We start from the raw sequence: 11,563 nt of genomic DNA, 5'->3' as shown, positions 1-11,563 counted from the left end.
GCTTTGTTTCATAATCAATTATGCATATTCATGCTACCACCAACAATGTAAAGCAATAAAATGCATATTAATGTACTTTAAAACCTGAAATTATAAAAACTATGCCTGTTTATATGTTTCATAATATGTAAACATAATGTGTGCTAAGATCGGGAAATATAAATTATAGAAAATCTAACTTAAATCTTGTTTGGGAAACATTTTCAGTTTAAGTGACCTTAGGAATACAAACATGTTTCTTTTATTTTGAAATATATTCAAACTGGTGTTTTACAGAAGACAACATCGTTGTGGAAACATCTCTTATTCTTTTGCACTTTGCCCAGATTTGAAACATGCTGAAAACCCTAGTGTAGCATATGGTTGGTTATTTTTCAGCCATATTAATTTCATGCAAAAGGGCCTCACTGTGTATAGCCTTAGCTAGCCGTAGTACTTAATATCAGGCTGGCCTCACACTAACTGAGATCCACCTACTTCTGCTAGTCTAGTGCTGCAATTAAAGAGTCATGCTACCGTGCCATATATATATATATATATATATATATATATAAAACACTACATATTTATTGGAAAAATTATAATTATTGACTATCTAGAATTTAATAGACATTCTAGTAGGGTCAAAACATATTTTTGTTCTAAAATTCTTCCATTTTTGATGGACAAAATAAATTGTTAAACCCAGAATGACTAGAAATTTCACATAAAACTTAACAGAAAAAGCAGTGGAAAAGAGCAGGATGGTTTCTTTTATACTATAAAAATTCCCACTGAAATTTCTGAAACTAACCTATACATGAGAAGTCCATAAATACTTGTTTACTATGGGAGAGTATGCAATTAATATGCACAAATTTCAATGAATAAGCATATTGCTTGTCTTTCTAAAATCAAAGTAAGCATTAATGTTGACAATGACTAAATGCTTCTAAATAATGGTAAATTCAGGGTACTCTGCCTATTTATGAAGATTTTAATGGAGAATGAACTGTAATGTATCTCTTCAACTTGAACATTTAAATATTATCATCAATTATCCAGGATTATTTATTTTCTCTTTAGATTTGCTTGGGGTCATATATTGTTTAAATTTCTATTGGCCACATTCTATGGTGAACCACGAGGTACTTACTAAAATTAACAATACTCCTGAAAATTAACTGTTACCTAATCTGTATGCTAATTTCACTGTGTATCTTAAATGATCTTTGTTAAGCATTGGGAAGAGAGGCCCCTTGGTCTAGCAAACTTTATATGCCCCAGTACAGGGGAAAGCCAGGGCCAAGAAGTAGGAGTGAGTGGGTAGGGGAGCAGGGCAGGGGGAGGGTATAGGGGACTTTTGGGATAGCATTTGAAAGGTAAATTAAGAAAATATCTAATAAAAAAAAAACCATGTATGTTGAAAAAAAAAAGAATTATTTTGGCAAAGTTAAGCCCTAAAAATGTTACATTCATTTATGGAGTTTCTGTCTTTTTTATTGTATAACAGCATCTAGTCCTTTATGATTGCAATGAATTTGTTAGATAAATGGAAAATGACCTATATCCTAGATTTGATTTTTATTTCATCATGATATACCTTTACTTTTCATCCTCCTACCACTTTTACTTTCATTAAATACCAGCTAGATTTATAGACTTTACTATATGAAGAAACCATTACTTAACAAGGCATATTATTATAGCTGGAGCAACATACTTCCTATTAAAGAGAAAATTAGTGGACGAGCACCATAAGACCATTCACTGAATTTCTTCTATTAGTTTTTTATCCACATTATGAATTTGATCATCTTAACTTTACATACAAAAGTAACCTCTTAATGAAGGCTATTAACCAATGTTTTATTGTTCCCATCATTTTATTAGATGTAAACCAATTATAAACATAACCATTTGTTAAAAATTTATTTTATGAATTTATAAATTTTTATTGTTATTTATTTACATTTAAAATGATCTCACCCTTCCCAGTTTCCCCTCTGCAAACACCCCATCGCATCTTTACCCAACACTGCCTCTATAAAGGTGCTCCCCTGCTACACCCACTCCAGTAGTGACAAGCACAACAGGCCCCGAAAACCTGGGCGCTGTCCCGAGGCGAAAAGTTCATGGAAACTTAGTCTCATAGAATCATGGCATCCTGTATAAAGAATGCTCCATATCCTTGCTTTAGTTGATAAATGGATCTGTGTTTTCCCTTAATATTGCTTTATTACAAGCACTCTTAAGGATTGATATTTTGACATATACCTAAGTTAGATTCTAGGCAGTCCTTGATCCGACCTTGGGCATGGATAGCTAAGTCACTGCCCTACACAGAAATTTACCATTATCTAGGAAGAAGGAAGTTTGTGACCTAAAGAGGAACCAGAGTAGATACTTAGAACTATAGATAGCTGAGTTACACCCATACACAAGTATTTATAATGGCCTAGGGGGGAAGGTGACTATACAATAGACTAGAGTAGGAACTATGGCAAGGGCACGAAGCCCTTGCCCCTGGCTTCTAAGATTAAGTGGACCTTAAGTGGAGCTGTTTTTGATCCCAGTTGTTAACATCGAATTTTACCCCAGTTGGTTCCTGCCAGTCCTTCCCTGTTTGTATTCCTCTGTTTTGTGTAAGAATCCAGTAACCTCTTTGTACCTTGCCGGTGTGTCACCCAACTTCCCTATTTTCTTCTGTATAAAAAGTTTGATGCTCGATTTGACAAATTACATTCAAATCCACACTCCCTTTTGTCGAGTTTGTCTGTCAATTCCCACCAACTCCTTGCCCACCTGCACTAGAGACTTGTTCCAGGCAGACAAGGGACCAAAAGGGTCTGCGGCTCTCCCCTACCCACTCACCCACTCCTGCCTCACCACACTAGCATCCCCCTATGCTGGGGCATCAAGCCACCACAAGACCAAGGGCCTCCCCTTCCCCCACTGATGCCCAACAAGGCCATCTTCTGCTACATATGAGGCTGGAGCCATTGTTGTTTTTCTTATGAGGTTGCAATTCCCTTCAGCTCCTTCAGTCCTTTCCCTAATTCTTCCATGGGGGTCCCCAGGTTCAGTATGATATTTGGCTGTGAGTATTTGCATCTGTCTTAGTCAGACGCTTGCAGACACTCTCAGAAGACAGCTATACTAGGTTCCTATTTGCTAGTACTTCATGGAATCAGCAAGTGTCTTGGTTTGTTATCGGCAGATGGGATGGATTTCTAGGTGGGACAGTCTCGGGGTGTCCTTTCCTCAGTCTCTGTTCCTAACTTTGTCCTTTTGATTTTCTTTAGCCAGGAGAAATTCTGAGTTAATATTTTTGAGATGGGTGAGGGGCCTCATCCCTCAGGCACTAACCACTGGATATGGTCTCTAAAGGTTCTATCTTCCTTTGTTAGTTTTTTTGGCTAATGTAATTTCATTCCACTTGGGTCCTTGAAACCTCTTGCTTCCCTGGTATCTGGGACTTTCTAGTGGTTACCCCCAGTTCCCCAACCCCCATTGTTACTCATCACTGTTCAATTTCCTGACCCTGTCTCTGTATTTCTCTCCTGTCTTCCCCCTTCACCTGATCTTGCCCATTTTTCCCTCCCCCCATCTCCCTCCCTCCCAGGATTCTCACTCCCTCCACCTCCTTTGATTATTTTGTTCCTCCCAAGTAGGACTGAAGCATCCACACTTTGGTCTTTCTTCTTTTTGAGCTTCATGTGGTCTGTGAGTTGAATCTTGGATATACAGAGCTGTGGGGCTAATATTCATTTATCAGTAAATACATAGCATATGTGTTCTTTTGTGACTGGGTTACCTCACTCAGGATGATATTTTCTAGTTCCATAAACTTGCCTGAGAATTTCATGAAATAATTGTGTTTAATAGCTAAGTAGTACTTTACCACATTTTCTGTTCCCATTCATCTATTGAGGGACATATGGGTTGTTTCCAACTTCTGTGTATTATAAACATAGTAGAGCATGTGTCCTTTTTTATGTTAGAGCATCTTTTGGGCATATGCCCAGAAGTGATATAGATGGGTCCTCAGGTGGAACTATTTCCAATTTTCTCAAGAACTGCCAGACTGATTTCAAGAGTGATTGTATCAGCTTGAAATCCCAGCAGCAATAGTGAAGTGTTCATCTTTCTCCAAATCCTTCCCCAAATATGTTGTCACCTGAGTTTTTGTTTTTGTTTGTTTGTTTGTTTTTTATTTTAGCCATTCTGATAGGTGTGAGGTGGAAACTCAGGGTTGTTTTCCTTTGCATTTTCATGATGACTAAGGATGTTGAACATTTCTTTAGGTGCTTCTTGGCCCTTCAAGTTTCCTCAGTTGAGAATTCTTTGTTTATCTATATACCCCATATAACACTATCAAAAATGACATATTTGTATATATTTGATATTAGCCCTCTAATGAATGGAAGGTTGGTAAAGATCTTTTTCCAATCTGTAGGTTGCTATTTAGTCCTATTGACAGTGTCCTTTGGCTTACAGAAGCTTTGAAATTTGTGAGTTCCCGTTTGTCAATAGTTGATTTTAGAGCATAAGACATTGGTGTTCTGTTCAGGAAATTTTCTCCTGTGCAGACGTGCTTGAGGCTCTTTCCCAATTTCTCTTCTATTACATTCAGTGTATCTGATTTTATGTGGAGGTCCTTGATCCACTTGGACTTGAGCTTTGTACAAGTAGATAAGAATGGATCATTTTACATTCTTCTACATGACAACCACCATTTGAATCATCACAATTTGTTGAATATGCTGCCTTTTTCCCACTGGATGGTTTTGGTTTCTTCATCAAAGATCAGGTGACCATAGGTTTGTGGGTTTAATTTTGGGTCTTCACTTCTGTTACACTGATCCACCTTTCCATATCTGTACCAATACCATGTGGTTTTTATTACTATTGCTCTGTAGTACACATCAAAATATTCATTCACCATGATCAAGTAGGTTTTATCCCATGGATGCAGGAACGGTTCAATATATGAAAATCAATCAAAATAATCCATGATATAAATAAACCCAAAGTAAAAACGCCACGTCATCATAAACTTATAAATTAAGTATATCTGTCACCTATCATTTGGTAACCCTGGCATAGCTACGTTCATTTGGGAAAGTGAGAAAATACTACAGTATTAAACACTATCATTTGCTGTTCATCCAAAGCTATTTTGCAACTAAAGGTTTATCTCAGCTATTTGGCTACTCTGACATAGTTATGCTCATAGTGGAAACTAGAGTAATCTTGAATTGTGTCAGTTTAAATTCACTAGTAATAAACCAATAATGCTTCATTGTCAAAGTAACAAAACAAATCAAAGCACTTTTGTTGGATGTCATTTAACCTAGAATGAGAAAAATTTGAATTCTGTATTTCAATCTCTCTATGTTTTTCATGATCTTGTGTCTCTCTGGTGTATGAGTATAATTCTGTGCCTCTCTGAATCTGTCTTAAGAATCTGTATATGTGCACACATGTGTGTGACTGCATGTGTATATGTGTATTTGTGTGGTTAGTTCATATTGTTGTTCCTCCTCTAGGGTTGCAGACCCCTTTAGCTCCTTGGGTACTTTCTCTAGCTCGTTCATTAGGGGCCCTGTGTTCCATCCAATAGAGGACTGTGAGCATCCACTTCTGTATTTGCCAGGCACTGGCACAGCCTCAGAAGGGATAGCTATATCAGGGTCCTGACAGCAAAATCTTTCTGGTATATGCAATAGTGTCTGAGTTTGGTGGTTGTGTATGGGATGGATCCCCAGGTGGGGCAGTCTCTGAATGGTCCTTCTTTCTGTCTCAGCTCTGAACTTTGTCTCTGTAATTCCTTTCATGGGTATTTTGTTCTGCATTCCAAGAAGTTAAGAAGTATTCAAACTTTGGTCTTCCTTCTTGAGTATAATGTGTTTTGAGAATTGTATCTTGGGTATTCTAAGATTCTGTGCTAATATCCTCTTATCAGGGAGTGCAAATCAGGTGTTTTGTTTTGTTTTTTCTTTAATCGAGACAGGGTTTCTCTGTATAGCCTTGGCTGTCCTGGAACTTACTCTCTATACCAGGCTGGCCTCGAACTCAGAAATCCGACTGTCTCTGTCTCCCAAGTGCTGGGATTAAAGGTGTGTGCCACCACTGCCCAGCTATCAGGTGTGTTCTTTTTTGATTGGGTTACCTCACTCAAGATGATATCCTCCAGATCCATCCATTTGTCTATGAATTTCATAAATTCATTGTTTTTAATTGCCGAGTAGTACTCCATTGTGTAAATTCACCACATTCTCTGTATCCATTCTTCTGTTGAGGGACATCTGGGTTCGTTCCAGCTTTTGTCTATTATAAATAAGGATGCCATGGAGGCTGCATGTGTCCTTATTACAAGTTGGAATATCTTCTGGGTATATGTCAAGGAGAGGTACTTATGGATCTTCCAGTAGTTACTACATTGTGTACTTTTCTGAGGAAGGAAAAGACTGATTTCCAGAGTGGTAGTACCAGTTTGCAATCCCACCAACAAGAGTTCCTCTTTCTCCACATCCTCACCAGCATCTGCAGTCACATGAATTTTTGATCTTAGCCATTCTGACTGGTGTGAGGTGGAATCTCAGGGTTGTTTTGATTTGCATTTCCTGATTATTAAGGATGTTGAACATTTTTTCAGGTGCTTCTCATCCATTTGGTATTTTTCAGTTGAGAATTCTTTGTTTAGATCTGTGCCCATTTTTTAATAGGGTTATTTGTTTCCTGGAGTATATCTTCTTGAGTTCTTTATATATATATTGGATATTAGACCCCTATTTGATTTAGGATGGTAAAGATCCTTTCCCAATCTGTTGGTGGCCTTTTTGTCTTATTGACAGTAGCTTTTGCCTTACAGAAGCTTTGCAATTTTTTGAGATCCCATTTGTTGATTCTTGAACTTACAGTACAAGCCATTGGTGTTCTGTTCAGGAATTTTTCCCCTGTGCCCATATCTTCCAGGCTTTTCCCCACTTTCTCCTCTATAAGTTTCAGTGTCTCTGGTTTTATGTGGAATTCGTTGATCCACTTAGACTTGCGCTTAGTTCAAGGAGATAAGAATGGATCAATTCGCATTCTTCTACATGATAACCTCCAGTTGTGCCAGGACCATTTGTTGAAAATTCTGCCTTTTTTTCCACTGGATGTTTTTAGCTCCCTTGGCAAAGATCAAGTGATCATAGGTGTGTGGGTTCATTTCTGGGTCTTCAGATGTATTCCATTGGTTTACCTGTCTGTCACTGTACCAGTACCATGCCGATTTTTTTTTTTTTTTTAATCACAATTGCTCTGTAGTACAACTTGAGGTCAGGCATGGTGATTCCACCATAGGTTCTTTTATCATTGAGAATAGTTTTGCTATCCTAGGTTTTTTGTTATTCAAGATGAATTTGCAAATTGCCCTTTCTAACTCAGTGAAGAATGAGTTGTAATTTTGATGGGGATTGCATTGAATCTGTAGATTGCTTTCAGCAAGATAGCCATTTTTACTATATTGATTCTGCCAATCCATGAGCATGAGAGATCTTTCCATCTTCTGAGATCTTCTTTGATTTCATTCTTCAAAGACTTGAAGTCCTTATTTTACAGATTTTTCACTTCCTTAGTTAGAGTCCCACCATGTATTTTACATTATTTGTGACTATTTTGAAGGGTGTTGTTTCTCTATTTTCTTTCGCAAACTGTTTACGTTTTGTGTAGTGAAAGATCACTTATTTGTTTGAGTTAATCTTATACCCAACTACATCACTGAAGCTGTTTATGAGGTTTAGGAGTTCTCTGGTGGAATTTTTAGGATCACTTATATATACTATCATATCATCTGCAAATAGAGATATTTTGACTTCTTCCTTTCCAATTTATATCCCCTTGACCTCCATTTGTTGTCTAATTGCTCTGGCTAAGACTTCGAGTACTATATTTAATAGGTAGGGAGAAAGAAGGCTGTCTTGTCTAGTTTTTTTTTTTTTATTTTAGTGGGATTGCTTACAACTTTCCTCCATTTAGTTTGATGTTGGCTCCTTGTTTGCTGAATATTCCTTATAGTATTTTTAATTAAGTGGCTAGAATTCTTTATCTTTCTAAGACTTTTATTATGAATGGGTGTACTGGCTATTTTTGTGTCAACTTGACACAGCTGGAGTTATCACAGAGAAAAAAGCTTCAGTTGAGGAAATGCCTCCATGAGATCCAACTGTAAGACATTTTCTCAATTAGTGATCAAGGGGGAAAGGCCCCTTGTGGGTGGGACCATCCCTGGGCTGGTAGTCTTGGGTTCTATAAGAGAGTAGGCTGAGCAAGCCAGGGGAGGCAAGCCAGTAAAGAACATCCCTCCATGGCCTCTGCATCAATTCCTGCTTTCTGACCTGCTTGAGTTCCAGTCCTGACTTCCTTTGGTGATGAACAGCAGTATGGAAGTGTAAGCCAAATAAACCCTTTCCTCCCCAACTTGCTTCTTGGTCATGATGTTTGTGCAGGAATAGAAACCCTGACTAAGACAATGGGTATTGGATTTTGTCCAATGTTTTCTCAGCATCTAACACGATGATGATGATCATCTGGTTTTTGTCTTTGAGTTTGTAGATATAGATAGAGATAGATATAGATATAGATGTAGATGTAGATGTAGATGTAGATGTAGATGTAGATGTAGATGTAGATGTAGATGTAGATGTAGATGTAGATGTAGATGTAGATATAGATATAGATATAGATATATGTGTTGGATTGCGTTGATGGATTTCCATATATTAAACCACCCACACATCCCTGGAATAAAACCTACTTGATTATGATGGATGATCATTTTGATGTGTTCTTGGATTCGTTTAGCAAGAATTTTAATGAGTATTTTTGCATCTATATACATAAGGGAATTTGGTCTGAAATTCTGTTTCTTTGTTGGGTCTTTATGTGGCTTAGGTATCAGATTAATTGTGGCTTCATACAATGAATAGGGTAGAGTACTTTCTTTTGTGCAATAGTGTGAGGAGAATTGGAATTAAGTCTTCTTTTAAAGTCTGATAGAACTGTGCACTAAACCCATCTGGTCCTGGGCTTTTTTTGGTTGGGAGACTATTAATGACTGCTTCTGTTTTTTCAAGGGATATGTGATTGTTTAGGTCATTAATCTAATCCTGATTTAACTTTGGTACCTGATATTTGTCTAGGAAATTGTCCATTTCATCCATATTTTCCAGTTTTGTTGAGTATAGGCTTTTATAGTAGGATCTGAAGATGTTTTGGATTTCCTTAGGTTCTGTTTTTATCTCTCCCTTTTCATTTCTAATTTTGTTAATTAGGAAAGTGTCCCTTTGCCTTCTAATTAGTCTAGCTAAGGATTTATCTATCTTGTTGACTTTTTCAAATGACCAGCTCCTGGTTTGGTTGATTCTTTGAATAGTACTTTTTGTTTCCACTTGGCTGATTTCAGCCCTGAGTTTGATTTTTTCCATCTGTCTACTCCTCTTGGGTGAATTTGCTTCCTTTTTTTTTTTTTTTTTTTTTTTTTTTGTTTGTTTGTTTGTTTTTTCGAGACAGGGTTTCTCTGTGTAGCCCTGGCTGTCCTGGCACTCACTTTGTAGACCAGGCTGGCCTCGAACTCAGACATCCGCCTGCCTCTGCCTCCCGAGTGCTGGGATTAAAGGCGTGCGCCACCACGCCCGGCTGCTTCCTTTTGTTCTATAGCTTTTAGGTGTACTGTCAAGCTGCTAGTGTATGCACTCTCTAGTTTCTTTTTGAAGACATTAAAAGCTATGAGTTTCCTCTTAGAAATGTTTTATTTGTGTCCCATACGTTTGGATATGTTGTGGCTTCATTTTCATTAAACTCTAAAAAGTCTTTAATATCTTTCTTTATTTCTTTCTTGACCAAGTTATCATTGAGTAGACTGTTGTTCAGCTTCCACGTGAATGTTGGCTTTCTATTATTTATGTTGTTATTGAAGATCAGCCTCAGTTTGTGGTGATCTGATTCTTTAATGAATGTGGATGCCCTTGCATTTGGAGCACAGATATTGAGAAATGAGAGTTCCTCTTGTTAGATTTTACATTTGATGAGTATGACTTGCCCCTCCTTGTCTTTGGTTTGGAAGTCAATTTTATTTGATATTAGAATTGCTATTCCATCTTGTTTCTTAGGATCATTTTCTTGGAAATTTGTTTTCCAGGCTTTTAGTCTGAGGTAATGTCTGTCTTTTTCTCTGAGGTGTGTTTCCTTTAAGCAGCACAGTCCTGGGTCCTGTTTTGTATCCTGTCTGTTAGTCTATGTCTTTTTATTTGGGAATTGAATCCATTGATATTAAGAGATATTAAGGAAAAGTACTTTTGCTTCTTGTTATTTTCGTTGTTAGAGTTGGGATTCTGTTCTTATAGCTGTCTTCTTTTAGGTTTGCTGAAGGATTAGTTTCTTGCTTTTTCTAGGGCATAATTTCTGCCCTTGTGTTGGTGTTTTCCCTTTATTATCCTTTCAAGGGGTGGATTCTTGGAAAGATATTCTATGAATTTGGTTTTGTCATGGAATACTTTGGTTTCTCCATCTATGATAATTGAGAGTTTTGCTGGGGACAGTAGCCTGGGCTAGCATTTGTGTTATCTTAGGGTCTGTATAACATCTGTCCAGGATCTTCTGACTTTCATAGTCTCTGTGAGAAGTCTGGTGTAATTCTAATAGGTCTGCTTTTATTTGTTACTTGACCTTTTTCCATTACTGCTTTTAATATTCTATCTTTATTTAGTGCATTTGTTGTTCTGATTATTATGCGTTGGGAGGAATTTCTTTTCTGGTCCAGTCTATTTGGAATTGTGTAGGCTTCTTTTATGTCCATGGGCATGCATCTCTTTCTTTGGTTTAGGGAAGTTTTCTTCTATAATTTTGTTGAAGATATTTACTGGCCCTTTAAGTTGAAAAATCTTCTTTCTCTTCTATACCTATTGCCCTTAGGTTTTGTCTCCTTATTGTGTACTGGATTTCCTGGATGTTTTGGGTTAAGATCATTTTGCATTTTTTGACTCTTACGTCCATGTTCTCTATGAAATCTTCTGCACCTGAGATTCTCTATTCCATATCTTGTATTCTGTTGCTGATGCTCTCATCAAGGGTTCCTGATTTCTTTCCTAGGGTTTCTATCTCCAGAGTTGTCTCTGTTTGGATTTTCTTCATTGTTTCTACTTCTATTTTTAGATCCTGGATGGTTTTGTTCAATTCATTCATCTGTTTGCTCGGGTTTTCCTGTAATTTTTTAAGGGAGTTCTGTGTTTCCTCTTTAAGGCCTTCTACCTGTTTAGCAGTGTTTTTTCTGTAATTCTCCAAGGACTTGTAAATGTTTATCAGTGTTCTCCTGTATTTTAAAGTGAGTTGTTAATACCCTTCTTAAAATCCTCTACCAGTATCATTAGATATGATTTTAAATCCTAATCGTGCTTTTAGGGTGTGTTGGTGTATCCAGGACTCGCTGTGGTGGGCATACTGTGTTCTGATGATGCTGAGTGGTCTTGGTTTCTGTTAGTACAATTCTTATGTTTGTCTATCACCATCTGGTAATCTCTGGTGTTAGATGTTCTAGCTG

The sequence above is a fragment of the Mus caroli genome, unplaced genomic scaffold (assembly GCF_978045245.1).
Source record: "Mus caroli unplaced genomic scaffold, Mus_caroli_1 scaffold_5, whole genome shotgun sequence".
Taxonomy (NCBI): Eukaryota; Metazoa; Chordata; class Mammalia; order Rodentia; family Muridae; genus Mus; species Mus caroli.
Note: the sequence above shows the minus strand (reverse complement) of the source record.